Source organism: Palaemon carinicauda, chromosome 4 (assembly GCF_036898095.1).
Source record: "Palaemon carinicauda isolate YSFRI2023 chromosome 4, ASM3689809v2, whole genome shotgun sequence".
NCBI lineage: Eukaryota > Metazoa > Arthropoda > Malacostraca > Decapoda > Palaemonidae > Palaemon > Palaemon carinicauda.
In genome coordinates this window covers 67,395,637-67,410,636 of record NC_090728.1, presented here as the reverse complement: position 1 = coordinate 67,410,636, position 15,000 = coordinate 67,395,637, and the positions used below count along the sequence as shown (strand labels likewise).

The 15,000-nt window shown below is 38.3% G+C and overlaps 1 protein-coding gene and 1 pseudogene across 1 annotated transcript in view; both read left to right on the top strand.

The window, feature by feature from the left end:
* Positions 1–15,000, top strand: part of LOC137639999 (phenoloxidase-activating factor 2-like) — a 173,310-nt gene that overhangs the window by 85,777 nt on the left and 72,533 nt on the right. The gene's annotated exons all lie outside the window — the stretch shown is intronic.
* Positions 3,381–7,726, top strand: LOC137638965 (uncharacterized; annotated as a pseudogene).

Sequence of the window (15,000 nt, the reverse complement as noted above, 5' to 3'; positions counted from 1 at the left end):
TCAATAACTTTTTTTTCTGCGGGAACAAACGCTAATGCAGGAATCATACGTATTTGCAAGGAAAAATAGGCGTCAGTTTGAATTTAGTTTGGAGACCTTCATTTTGCACCTTACGGTATATGCTTTGAGATAAGTGGTAAAAACATCCTTTAACAGTTACGTTGGGGAAGATCTCTTCAATAGCACTCCTAGCAGCTTGTTCAAAGTCTATTAGGAAGGTCTTTGGATTAAGTCTAGGGTTTATAGTGAGGAGATTTTGAAGGATATCTTCATATGCTGCTTGTCGTTTATTTGGTAGCAGAGCATACACACACGGAATAACTCTTTCAGAAGTTAAGCAATGAATAGTGTAGGCTACAATTGGTAAAATAACTCGGGTACAATCACCAAACCAATTATCTGATGTCTCCAGAAGGCTAATGTTTGTTGGTTTTGAAAATAAGAGGATATGCTGCTCAATCAATCTACTATCATAAAGAAGAAAATCTTCACCACTAGAAGTTTTCTTGTACTCGGAAGGAATGACCATGTCTGTTAGGTTTGATGGGATGGGATGAGGAGCGCCAGCAGCTTGTTTGTAGCGCCTTATTGCACGACTAATATGTCACACCGGCGGTAGCTGAGTTGCAGCATCGCTTGATATAGACTCAACTGTTTGGGAAATTATTTGCTGTGCAGTCTCTTCGGTAGCAATAGATTTATTTCCTGTTGTACTAACAAGACTTCACGGCGGGGTTGGTCAACAGCATGGGTATGATCATTTACATAGCCAACTACTTCATTTTCACAAACTTTTACTTTCGCTTTAGAGTTATTATGGCGGCGTTTTTCACATTCATAAGATGTAACATTATTTGCCAATTCCTTCTACTTCACATAGATATATCTTTCATAAATAAGCTTCATTTTTCCACGTTCACTTTTGACGAACTCCATGATGGGTTATGTTACTTCTTGTATTTCTTTTGAAAATAAACTATAACTCGTACGACCGATTAGACACTGGATCCTTCTTACTTTTTTTTTTTTTTTGACTATACAGAATTAGCCAATTGGCGATAGCTTTCGAAAATAAACTATAACTCGTACGACCGATTACCTAATTAGGAAATAACTACATAAATGGTAATAAATTTAGGAAATAGATACAATTATTTCTTCAATGACCAATTATGTAATTAGGAAGAATATCTTCATAAATTGTTACTAAAAAGTAATTACGTAAATGGCAATATGGGGGGCAATTTTCCGGGGGGCAGTAGTTCTACGGGGGCAATTGTCCTGGGGGCAGTTGTCGTGGGGCAATTGTCCTGGGGGCAGTTGTCGTGGGGCAACTGTCCTGGGGGTAGTTGTCTCGGGGGCGGTTGTCCTAGATCCATATATATATATATATATATATATATATATATATATATATATATATATATATATATATATATCACCCACGAATGGCATTTGATACCGAATTCTGTCTTGGGAATATATATCCACTTGGAATTCATTTTATGGTAACAGCTTCTGGCCGGGTGGAGATTCGAACCCCCACCTGTGGGCCGGAAACCATACCAGCAACGGCTCTACCGACTGAGCTATAAGGTGGGGGTTCGAATCTCCACCCGGCCAGAAGCTGTTACCATAAAATGTATTCCAAGTGGATATATATTCCCAAGATAGAATTCGGTATTAAATGCCGTTCGTGGGTGATATTTACATGTATATATATGTATATATATATGTATATATGTATATATATATATATATATATATATATATATATATATATATATATATATATATATATATGTATATATGTATTATATGTATTATATGTATTATATGTATATATATGTATATATATAGATATATATATATATATATATATATATATATATATATATATATATATATATATGTATATATATGTATATATATGTATATATGTTATGTATATATATATATATATATATATATATATATATATATATATATATATATATATATGTCAGGTATTTCCTTTCTTAAAAGTAGAATCTGAGTGTTGGTTGTTTTTACATCCAATAGATGGTGTTGTTTGCTTCCGCTTTAATAGATGGCGTTGGTTGTTCTGTTCGTTATTTTAGTGCCCTTGGTATTACCTATTGTTTACTTTTGATTTACTTTTCAAGTGATAGCCACTACCTTACGAACCTCGCAACCTTTCACATGGTAAGAAGTTATTTGCTCTTTGTTGTATTCCTTATTTTCTATGTAAATAATTGTTATGTAAAGCTATTATTGTTTAATAGTGATATGTTAACAGTAACCTTTTGTTATAAGCTATTGTTTGTGTATTTATTTTGCAGATACTCTACTCCACCTTACCATGCTTGCCTTGCTTGACATTATCTCTCCCTTTGGTGTCTTGCCTGTTTGACATCTTGTCTTAACTTGTATGACCTGTTGGATATACCATTTTACTTACCTGGTGCAAGATCTGTCATCATGGATTTACCATCTTCAGCCATCTAGACAATTTCAAGAGTGTACCCACATTCCAACGAATGTGTCATCTATTACTATTATGAGTTATTCTATTTATTGTTGGTAAATGAATAATTTATATAGTTCTTTATACTAGATACCAGTCTAGCCAAAGTGTTAGGTAACAAGCGCCTAATTCATTACCATCTATGCAAATAAAAGCTTGATAATTGGTACTGTGAGTAGGGTCATTTGCAGAGTTGCTAGACTGTTTAACTTGTGTATAATTTATATTTATAGTTTACTGGTGACAACTATGTGAACTTCATTACCTGCGAAGGTTGGTGGATTTCATTTAAGTGTTCTGCAAGGTTTGTGGCCTATCACTGGAAGTAATACCACTGTAGTTAAGGTAAAGTTCTGTCTATATTGTTTCTTTTGTGTCTGGTGAGTTGTCGTGTGAAAGCGCTTTATTTAAAGTGGAATAAATTCTCGTTGCGATGCAATATAAATTTGTATTTGTTCGTGTAGTCATATTAGGTACTAGGAACAGGTTGAGGTCGGGAAGTGAATTAGAAACTGCATCGTTATCCTATTAATTCTAGCTAATCCAATCTTAATGATTGCAGGGCTTGTTAGGGGCAATGTTAGTGTAATGTTCTTTTAAGTTCCGATTGTTTTCTTAACCTTGAATATTCTTATTGTGTATTCAGTATCTTTATGCTATTTTTTTTGACATGGAAAAATTTGTCATTGATGGTGGAAAACCCATAATAGACATTGGTAATCATTGAAGTACTACTTTTAAAGTTTAGTTCATGATTACCCATATTTCATAATTTAATGTTTTGCTAATACTTATTATGAAGTGTTGTTGTTTTTTTTTTTTTTTATTAACTGTATGCTTACCCATCATTATTATGGATCTTAGTGATTTGATGGATAAGGCTATTAAGCTTGGTATGAAAACTGCTGAAGCTGAGGAATTTATAGCAAAGCAACAGGCTAGAGAGGATAGAGTAGCTGAGAGAGAGGAGAAAAGGATTCAGTTAGAGTTGGCAGAAAAGGAGAAAAGGTTTCAGTTAGAGTTGGCAGAAAAGGCAAAGCAACAGGCTAGAGAGGATAGAGTAGCTGAGAGAGAGGAAAAAAGGCTTCAGTTAGAGTTGGCAGAAAAGGAGAAAGATGGGATATTTAATTTGGAATGTCTTAAGAGAGAAAGGGAGGAGAAGGAGGAAGTCAGGAAACATAAGTTAGCCAAAGCAGAGTTGAGAAATAGTGGTGCTATAGGTGGTGTAGGTAGCGAGAATGTAATATCTTTGCCAAAAATTCCCCCCTTTGATGAGAAAACTGATGAAATTGATTTGTACATGAATAGATTTGAGAAATTATCTGAATTTCATAAATGGGGGCAGGAAGACTATGGTACTATATTAGGCACATTATTAAGGGGACGAGCTTTGAAAGTGTACTGTGGACTTGACCCTGTTATTGCAAGTAATTATCAGGAATTGAAGGCAGCCTTATTGAAAGCGTTTCAGGTCAATCCTCAGGTATATCGAAAGAAATTTAGAGAGGGATTTATTGAAACTAATGAAAGCTTTGTGCAGTATTCATATTGACTAAGACAGAATTTTGATAAGTGGTTGCAATTAGCGGATGTCAATAAATCTTATGATGATGTCTGTGATTTTATGATTATGGATCAATTCTTGGCTAATAGTTCAAGGGATTTGCGAACATTTGTTTTAGAAAGGGTTTGTAAAAATTCTCATGAAATGGCGTTAGCTGCTGATAGGTATCTGATTGCTCACAGAATTACTAAATGTAGAAATTCTAAATTTAAGTCTGATAAATGTTCAAAGTTAGGAATGCAACCTAAATCTGATAAAGTAGGTGTTCATAACCTTAAAACATTGCAGTGCCACCTATGTAAAGAAATTGGGCATATTAAACCCAATTGTCCAAATAATCCTGTTAATTTTGCTCAGTCTAAATCTTCTAATAAAAATATTTCTAAGATCAGTATCACTCTAGCTAGTGAAGAAAAACCCAAGAATGCTATTGTGGATGAGAAAGGAAGAGTTTTTAACAAAACAGTAGAGGTCTTGTTTGATACTGGGTGTAATACTGTTGTTCTTAACGAAACTTGGATTCCAACACGTTATCGCAGTAAGGCTAAAACTGTGAAAGTGTATAATTTTATGGGTGTTCCTATATATCTGCCCAAAATTAGATGTTACATTAGAAATAAATTCTTTTCCGGTAGAGTAAATGCTATCGTAGTACCAATTAAATGTTCTGATGTAATTGTTGAGTTAATACCTGGATTGAAACATCACATACAGGCAGGAATAGAATTGTTGAGTAAAATACCTGTGCCAGATAACGAATTAGATGTAAATAAGTTACATGTTAATGTGGTTACCAGAAAACAGAGTCTTAGGGAAACTACATTAAAAGCTTTGTCGGATGTCTTGTCTGAAGTTAAAGTAAATACAGTAGATTTTAGTAATAAACAGTGGACATGTGATTCTCTGAAGTCAATTAGGAAGAGCTTGGAGGAGGAAGAAATAACTTGCAATGGGAGAGTTGTTAAGTATGTAGTAATTAATAACGTGATTTATCGAAAATGTGTGCAAAGTAAAAATGAGTTAGGAAAAGCTTGAAGGAGGAGGAAGAAATAACTTGCAAAGGGAGAGTTGTTAAGTATGTAGTAATTAAAAACGGGATTTATCGTAAATGTGTGCAAAGTAAAAATTAGCTAGATGTTGGTAAAATGCAAATTGTAGTTCCTCTTAAGTATAGAGAGATAGTTATGAAACTTGCACATGAATCACTTATTTCTGGTAATTTTTCTTCTAGGAAAACTATTGACAATGTGCTTGGTGAATTTTATTGGCAGAGGGCTAATGCAGAGATTGATAGATATTGTAAGTCTTGTCATAAATGTCAGAAATTTGGGAAAAGAGTAAAGAAAGTGTCTTTGTGTAAAATGCCTATAGTTTCTGAACCAATCAGTAGAGTGGCTATTGATATTGTGGGTCCGATTGTTCCAGCCTCAAGTCGTGGTCACAAGTATATTCTTACAATAATTGATTTAGCTACACGCTACCCTGAAGCTGTACCTCTCAGAAATATTGATACTATTACTATAGCTGAAAGTTTAGAAGAAGTATTTTGTAGAGTTGGGGTACCAAATGAAATACTAAGCGACAGGGGAACTCAGTTTAAGTCAGATCTCATGGCAGAAATACATAGATTATTATCAATTAGAGCTTTATTCACAAGCCCTTATCTTGCTGCATGTAATGGAACTGTAGAATGGATGAATGGTGTACTTAAAAATATGTTAAAGTTTATAGTGATCATCCAACAGAATGGGACCGGTATATTCCTGTTGTTCTTTTCGCTTATCGTGAAATTCCCAACGATACTCTAAAGTTTAGCCCATTTGAACTTTTGTATGGACGTAGTGTCCGTAGCCCTATAACAATCCTTCGTGAATTGGTTGCTGGTAACAATGCTGATGATGAAATCAAAACTACTTACCAGTATGTTTCAGATCTGCGTTCTCGATTGTAAGAGATGGCCCAGTTTGCAGTTAGTAATGCTGAAATAAATTTGCGTAAACATAAAGGGTATTTTGATCGTAAAGCAAAGCCAAGAAAGTTTGTTGAGGGAGATGAAGTTCTAATTATGTTGCCAAATAATACAAACAAATTTCTAATGCAGTGGAAAGGACCTTATGTGATTATTCGTTGTCATAGTAATGGAGTTGACTATTTTGTAAAAATAGGAAATAATCTTAAACTGTATCATGCCAATATGTTGAAGTACTTTAGAAGGAAGATTGTAAATGTTATTCAAAAGAGGTCAAAACTTCAAATGGTTTGTTTGGTAATGTTAACTTTGAGGTTGTTAATGTTGGAGAACCTGTTTCAGATCTATGTGATATAGAATATCTGGAGGTTGATAAAACCAGTTATCAAATAAGTAAAGATCTTAAAAAATCTCAAAGTGATGAACTTGTTAATGTTTTGGATAAGTTTCATGATGTAATTAGTGATAGACCTGGAGTTGCTAGATATATGGAACATATTAAATTGACCTCTAATATTCCAGTTTGTGCTAAACCTTATCCTGTTCCAATTAGTTTAACTGATGAATTTAACAATTAGGTTGATCAAATGCTATCATTGGGTATAATTGAACAATCTAATTCTCCATATTGCTCCCCAGTTGTCTTCGTTAAGAAGGAAGATGGATCTTTGAGATTGTGTGTTGACTTTCGAAGTCTCAATGAAATAACCATATTTGATGCAGGACCCGTGCTACGTATGAATGAATCTTTACATAAGCTTGCTAATAAAGTCTATTTTACAGAGCTTGATTTGTCAAAAGGATACTGGCAGGTATCCATAACTTTAGAAAGAAGGAAGTATACTGCATTTGCAACAAAGTATGGTTTGATGCAATTCAAGAAGATGCTGTTTGGACTTAGCACAGCTTGTTCAACTTTTGTTAGACTTATGAGAAAAGTCTTGGCTGGTTTGGAAAATACTACATGTTATTTTGATAATGTCCTTATTTATAGTAATAATTGGTCAGATCATACAGTTCATCTTAAAAAAGTTTTGTTAAGATTTAGAGAACGTGGATTAACAGTTGGCCCTAAGAAATGCTTCTTTGCTTATAAGAAAATGAAGTATTTAGGATATTCTCTTGGTAACAATTCTTTAACACCTCTTGATAATAGACTTGCCAATATAGTAAATCTTCCCCTTCCAGAAACAAAGAAACAATTATGATCTTTTGTTGGGTTGTAGGATTTTATAACAAGTTCATTCCACATTTCTCTGTTCTTTCTGCACCATTAACAACTATGCTTAAGAATATTCTGAATTGGAGTGATGAACAAATTAAAAGTTTCAATTATTTGAAAACTTCTCTAACAAGATCTCCTATTTTGTTATTGCCAGATTTTAATAAGACCTTCTATCTTCGAACGGATGCATCCATGGATGGTATTGGTGCAGTTTTATTGCAAGAAAGTGATAATGTGCTTATGCCTGTGTCATATGCTGGAAAGAAATTTTCAGATGCAGAAAGACGTTACTCTACAATTGATAAAGAGTGTTACGCTATTGTATGGTCTATTTTAAGATTTAAGAAATATCTGTATGGGAAAGAATTCATCCTGCAAACAGAAAATCTTCCATTAACTTATCTAGATTCTATGAGGAATAAGAATGATCGCTTAATGTGATGGGCTCTTAGCCTGCAACCTTATAATTTTCTTGTTGAGTATATCAAGGGGTCGGATAATATGTGTTCCGACATGCTTTCCCGATGTATATAATATTTTGAATATTTTAGTTTTATTTAAAGATTCCAGTTTTTCTTGGTATGGGGGTTTGTCAGGTATTTCCTTTCTTAAAACTAGAATCTGAGTGTTGGTTGTATTTTCATCCAATAGATGGTGTTGTTTGCATTCGCTTTAATAGATGGCGTTGGTTGTTCTGTTCGTTATTTTAGTGTCTTTGGTATTACTTATTGTTTACTTTTGATTTACTTTCCAAGTGATAGCCACTACCTTACGAACCTCGCAACCTTTCACATGGTAAGAAGTTATTTGCTCCTTGTTGTATACCTTATGTTCTATGTATATAATAATTATTATGTAAAGTTATTATGGTTTAATAGTGATAAGTTAACAGTGACCTTTTGTTCTAAGCTGTTGTTTGTGTATTTGTTTTGCAGACACTCTACTCTACCTTACCTTGCTTGCCTTGCTTGACATTATCTTGCCTTATGGTGTCTTGCCTGTTTGACATCTTGTCTTAACTTGTATGACCTGTTGGATGTACCATTTTACTTACCTGGTGCAAGATCTGTCATCATGGATTTACCATCTTCAGCCATCTAAACAATTTCAAGAGTGTACCCACATTCCAACCTACGTGTCATCTATTACTATTATGAGTTATTCTATTTATTGTTGGTAAATGAATAATTTATATAGTTCTCTATATACTAGATACCAGTCTAGCCAAAGTGTTAGGTAACAAGCGCCTAATTCATTACCATCTATGCAAATAAAAACTTGACATTATATATATATATATATATATATATATATATATATATATATATATATATATATATATATATATATATATATATATATATATATATATATATATATATATATATATATATATATATATATATATATGTATTTTGAGCAAAGCGAAAAATATATTTTTGGGTGATATGGCCATGTCATCCTGATGGAAGGTTCCTTTAGGCAGCTTTCTAAGGGATATTTGGCTACAGTGATACTCCCAGAGAATTAACCACAGGTCTCCAGAATTCTAACTCCTGGCACGAGTATCCTTAATATAACTTTTAAGGATATCGCATAAAATCAGGGGACGTATTTCTTGATACGATACATGGCAATCTTCACCCTGAATAAATTTTACGCTTTGAGGGAAAGAGTGGCGAAATGAAGGGGAGCCATTATCAAGGTTACCCGGTAGATCGCCTTCCAGTACTACTAAGGCGTATTATTCCTTGTTGCATTTAAGCATGGATAGCCGCAGATAGAACAGTTTTTGGTGGGGTCTTTCGTTATGTAGTTGTATACTCCTTTTTGAAAGAAGGGAGGGTCCATCAGGACGACATGGCCATATCACCCAAAAATAGATTTTTTGCTTTGAAAGTACTATATCTGTGGGTTTGTATAAGTGCCTTTACTTTGACTGAGTTCCTTATGTGGTCTCCCAGACGTTACATATATGACATTACCATTATTTGTCATATCCACTAAGTTTGGAACTAACTTAGGGCTTCCTGCCCCCTGCAGGGAAATTGTAGATATCGACTATAAGGCGTCAAAGTTTGTCATTCTGTCGGAACAATGTGAAACTTATAAAGATTACCTGGTTGTTCTTTCAGAGGTTTTACTCCCAAGAATATTATTTTAGGAAAAATAAAAGGCTCTGGATAGTTTTATTCGTATTCATAAAGGGTGAATAAGATGCAGATACATTCATGTCTTTTTATTTTTATAGACAAAATATAAAAAGGCAAAAAGCAAAATGTATCATTAGAAAGAATCTATGTAACATATCTACATCTCTGGGTATATATATTTTTAACCTGTGAGGGAAGAAAATACATATATATTAGGTCATTCATAAATGCCACTCTATTGTGAAATTAATTGATTGATTTTACTTAGATGTTGGATATGTTTTAACACTGTGTACAAATGTTCACATGGCACTGGTGTTATTGGTTAGATTCTACACCTATATAGAATAGTCCAAAAATCACCATGGTGATTTTCATTAAAAGGTATTACATTCGAATGTGCTAATACCTGTTCACCCAATACACTGTTAAGTCCCAAAACAGTCCACTGTTCATCGCAGCACTAGACAACAGGTTTTATAACGCTACCTGCTGCCACCCCAAAGTGTTTTATTTCATGCACTTGCTTCGCATAATGTTTATAGAAGACTCTAAATGATTTCCACCCCGTATATGAGCGAAGTCTATCAAAGTCCATATGTTGAAAGAAGTTCAACGAGGAAGCAACTTTCCCAGGATCGTGACCTGCGGGTGTACTGTCAGGATCCGCTCTGCGAATAAACTAGGTGAGTTTTGCCCTCAGTTGTTTTAGGGATAAGTTTGATCCTGAGGTTTCACCTAGGAAGAGCTGTCCATCCTTGAAGTCTGAAGTTCTTCGAAGATAGACCTTAAGACACTCTACTGGACATAGAGAGACATCTTCCTTCAGTGGGCAGATTCTCCAAGGACCCCACCTTTTGGTGGGCAGCTCGTTTTTGGCGAGAAAGGTAGGATCGGGGAAAAGATTCAGTTCTCCCTCTTTTGTGAACTGAATATGGTCTTCATTTCTAAATAGGGCCACTATTTCACTAACTCTAGTCCCTGAGGCTATAGCGAACAAGAGTATCACTTTCTATGTTAGATCCTTTAGGGTACAATCTTCATTGTTCAAATTCGAAGCATAGTGCAAGACTTTGTCCAAGGACCATGATATGGGCTTTGGAGGGGTTGCTGGTTTGAGTCTAGTGCATGCTTTCGGAATCTTATTGAAGATTTTGTTTGATAGGTCCCCCTGGAAGGCATAAAGAAGAGGTCTAGTCAAAGCTGACTTACACATAGTTATTGTGGTGGAAGCCAGGCCTTGTTCATGAAGGTAGATGAAGAAGGAAAGGCAGAAGTCTATTGAGATTTCTGCCGGTCTCATTGTTTTCACAAATGAAACCCACTTCTTCCAAGACGATTCGTATTATCTTCCGGTTGACTTTGACTTGTATTCATCTATAAAGTCGATGTTGTCTTTTGAGATCCCGAACCTTTTCTTGACTGCTAAGGCGAGAAAATCATGAGATGTAGGTTTTGGTTCTCAATGATGAAGCGTAGACAGTCTACTTCTGAACCAGCTGGGATAGAACTGGATTCGGTAGAGGAAACAGCTTCAGTTTCAGTTCTATAACTAGAGGGAACCAATTGCTCCTGGGCCATTTGGGGGCCACTACTACTGCTGCTGTTCCCCTGAAGGATCTCAGCTTGTTGAGGACCTTCAGCAGGAGGTTGGTTGGTGGGAACAGATAGATATGATTCCATCTGTTCCAATCAAGGGACGTAGCGTCCGTCGCTTCTGCCCAAGGGTCCTCGTAAGGGGCTACATATCGAGGTAGTTTCTTGTTGTCGCTCGTTGCGAAGAGGTCGATCTGCAGTTCCGGGACTTTTTCCAAGATGGAGAATGAGTCTGCGTTCGGGGACCATTCTGTCTCTATCGGCTTTTGCTTGGATAGAGCGTCCGCCGTCACATTGCTGAACCCTTCCAGGTGAACTGCTGATAAGTGCCATCTTTTCTTCCTTGCCAAGCGAAAGATGGCTAACATCACGTGATTGATGTAAGGTGATCTCGAGCCTTGTCAGTTCAGACTTTTCACTATTACTTCGCTGTCCAAGACCAACCTGATGTGCGCTGATCTGTGAGGGGATAGTTTCTTCAACGTTAGGAAGACTGCCATGGCTTCCAGAATGTTGATGTGAAAAGTCTTGAACTGGTGCGACCAGTTCCCTTGCACTTTCCTTTGATGGGAATGGCCTCCCCATCCTTCCGGTGAGGCATCTGTGTGGATGACCACTGAAGGTTGAGGTGGTTGCAAGGGAATTGTCCTTGTCAGGCTCTTGACCTTTGACCACGGCCTTAGAAGCGATCGCAGTCGGGTCGGTGTAAATCTCTGTTGATCTCTTCGAGCGTTTGATGCGTATCTTCTCCAGACTCCTGACGCATCTTTTAGTTGTGCTTTTAGCACTGGGTCTGTCACTGCTGCAAACTGGAGAGAGCCCAGTACTCTTTCCTGTTGGCATCTTGAAATCTTGTTGAGTTTCAGTAGTCTCCTGACAGATCCCGCAATCTCTCTCGTCTTCTTCAGTGGAATAGAGATATGATGTGACTGCAAGTTCCAATGGATTCCTAACCATTGAAACTCCTGAGCTGGAGAGAGGCGAGACTTCTTGTTGTTGATCTTGAAACCCAGGTGATCCAAGAACTGAATCACCTTTGTGGCTGCCTGCAGACAAGCTGTCTTGTATGCTGCCCACACCAGCCAGTCGTCCAGGTATGCCGGTACCTGAATGACTTCTAAGCGTAGCTGTTGGACGACTGTGTCCGCGAGTTTTGTGAATATCCTTGGGGCTATGTTTAGTCCGAAGGGCATGGCTGTGAAGACATACTTTGTCTTCTGTAGCCTGAATCCTATGTAGGAGGAGAGGGGGTGGCCGACTGGTAGGTGCCAATAAGCATCTGCCAGGTCTATTGAGACTGTGTACACCCCTTCTGGTAACAGGGTCCTTTTGTGTTGTAGGGTTAGCATCAGGAACTTGTTGTTCTCGATGAACTTGTTGAGTGGAGACAAGTCTAGAATGACTCTGAGTTTGTCCGAGTCCTTCTTGGGAACACAAAACAGCCTTCCCTGGAATTTGATGGACTTCGTTTCCCTTATTACCTTTTTGCTCAAGAGTTCTAAGGTATATTCTTCCAATAAGGGGGTGGAGTGTTGGAAGAACTGAGGAAAAGTGGGTGGAGTTTTGTTCCATTTCCACCTGAGTCCATTCTTGATTAGGCTGTGGGCCCAGGGATCGAAGGTCCAACGATCCTGAAAGTGGTAGAGTCTTCCTCCTACCAGGAGCATCTCATTGCTGAGATGTTCCAGAGGTTTGTTACCTTGACCACGTCCTCCTCTACCCTTTGAGCGGTTTCTTGAGGAGCCTCTTCTAGAGCCTCTGCCTCTAGGCGAAAGGTAGTGGTGTGCCTCTCAAAGCCTGTATTAAATACCGGCAACTGAGCTACCAGTTGCTGGGGCACCATTTGGAAGGTGGTTTGCAGCTGGGCAACCATTTGGGGCACTGTGGTCATGGTGACGGTTGGATGTTGTGCAGGTCTGTGAGACACATGTGGCTTCTTTGTCTTCCTGTTCTTGGGTTGGAGACCAGCGTCAAAGGATAATTTCCTCTTGGAAGACATGCCCCACTTCTGGGGAAGGTTCCTGTTTTCCGTGGTGGCTTTAGCAATGACCTCCTGGACCACTTCTTTTGGGAAGAGGTCCGTGCCCCAGATGCATGAAGTGGTCAACTTCCTGGGCTCGTGTTTGACCATTGCATTGGCAAACACATGCTCTCTACAGGCCCTCCTAGCCTTTATGAAAGCATACATGTCCTTGACAAGGGTAGCCATGTGAGTCTTGGCTAGGACCATGTACATATCTGGGGTATTTGAAAGGCCTGCACACATCTCCATACAGTTCTGGAGAGACAAAGAGTCAGCTAGTCTCTCCTTTTACTCTTGTTCCCTTCTCAGAAGATGTTCGCGACAACTTTGGAAGGTTCTCGTTGAACTGTTGTCCTGCTATCTCTGGATCCAGTTTCGAGACTGAGAAATTTAGATGAACCTCGTTCCATTCCTTCTCGCAGGTAGGGAGAGCTAGAGACAATGGTCTGCACTCCTCTAGCGTAGGGCATGGTTTGCCCGCATCAACTGCTTTCAGCATGCAGTTGAAAGCTTTGGCCAAAAAGGGGAAAGCTCTGGAGGAAGGAGCAAGGAAGGTAGGGTGCTTCTTGCTCAAAGCTGAAACCTTTGAGTTGGTATAGCCGGCTTTCTTTAGGGTACTTGTCAAGAGAGCCTGCACCTTGTCATGTTCAAAGATCTTGACCTCCTTAGGTTCTGTCTCCTCACGAGATGCTGGTTCATTCCGCAATCTCATATAACATTCTGGGTAAGCCGAAATGTTAGCCCAGAATTGGAGATCTTCGAGGGGTTTGGCCCCCATCTTCTCAGAGATGTACAGTTTCCCATTCATCATGGGCATATACTCCACATACCTCCAGGGGTTGGTTTCGGAGCATTGAGGTAAGTCAGAGACTTTGATAGGCTTGTGAGAGCCTCTGAGAATGCCCGAGCGTTTCGCTTCTCTAGCTTCCCTCCTCATCTCTTGTTGTTCCTTGCGGAACAATTCCATCATTTGTTGAAGCTGTCCTAGGAGCGCCTCGCCCTTGGTTATCAGCGGATCGAGATGAGGAGTTGAGGCCGAATAAGTTGACGGCACAGGTTGATATGCCGTTACAGAAAACTGAGGGTATCCCGTTATCGTTAATACGGATCCTTCTTCCTCCGTGGGTGGTTGGGCCACCTCTTCTTCAGGATTTTCTTGCAGAAGTTCCTTTTCCGTGTCTGTGGACACCTCCGACATCCGTTCTTGATGGATGTCCATGCCTTCAAGTGCCTTGTTGATGTCAGCCTCTATCGTCAGCTGGATGAAGGTAGGCTTGACCTGTGACTGTGGCACAACCGCGTCGGATTGGGCCTTAGGGAACAGAAGGCATCTCATAGCTTCGTTGGGCAGGTAAGGTCCCGGAGAGTTCTTTTGGAACCCTCTTACCCACTTCCGAAGCCTTTCCCTTGCTGTATCCCTTGACTCCGTCGTCTCTGTGTTATCTTCACCGAATCCTTCGGTCATCGAGGCCGAGCAGACGGTGCAACCCTTCGGATCCCAATATCTCAGGGTTTCAGTTGCGATGGAGCAGGAGGCATGAGACCTGCACATCTTGTGGCCACAAAAGTCCCTACTTTTGTGGTTGCAGAACAGGACTGCACACTTCACCTTAGCCTCCTCCTGTAAGGAAAGAAAGAGTGAAATGAGTATGGGGTAATTTATCTCAATGATAGTTTTCACATGCATAAAATAGTATACATTACTATTATTATCATAGCTTAGGATAGTAAGCTAGAAAGGAAATAGGAAAGACATATATCTGTGTTTCCCCCCCCCCAGGTAGTTGCTGTGACCTCTTACAATATTAATATTTTTTAATTTCCTTATTGGGGAAAATACAGAGTGGAATAACTCTCGTACGTAGAGCCGGAGTCAGCGGATACTAACACTAACTCCACCACTTGTAGAATATTAATACTGAAAGGTAATCATTGGTGTTCCG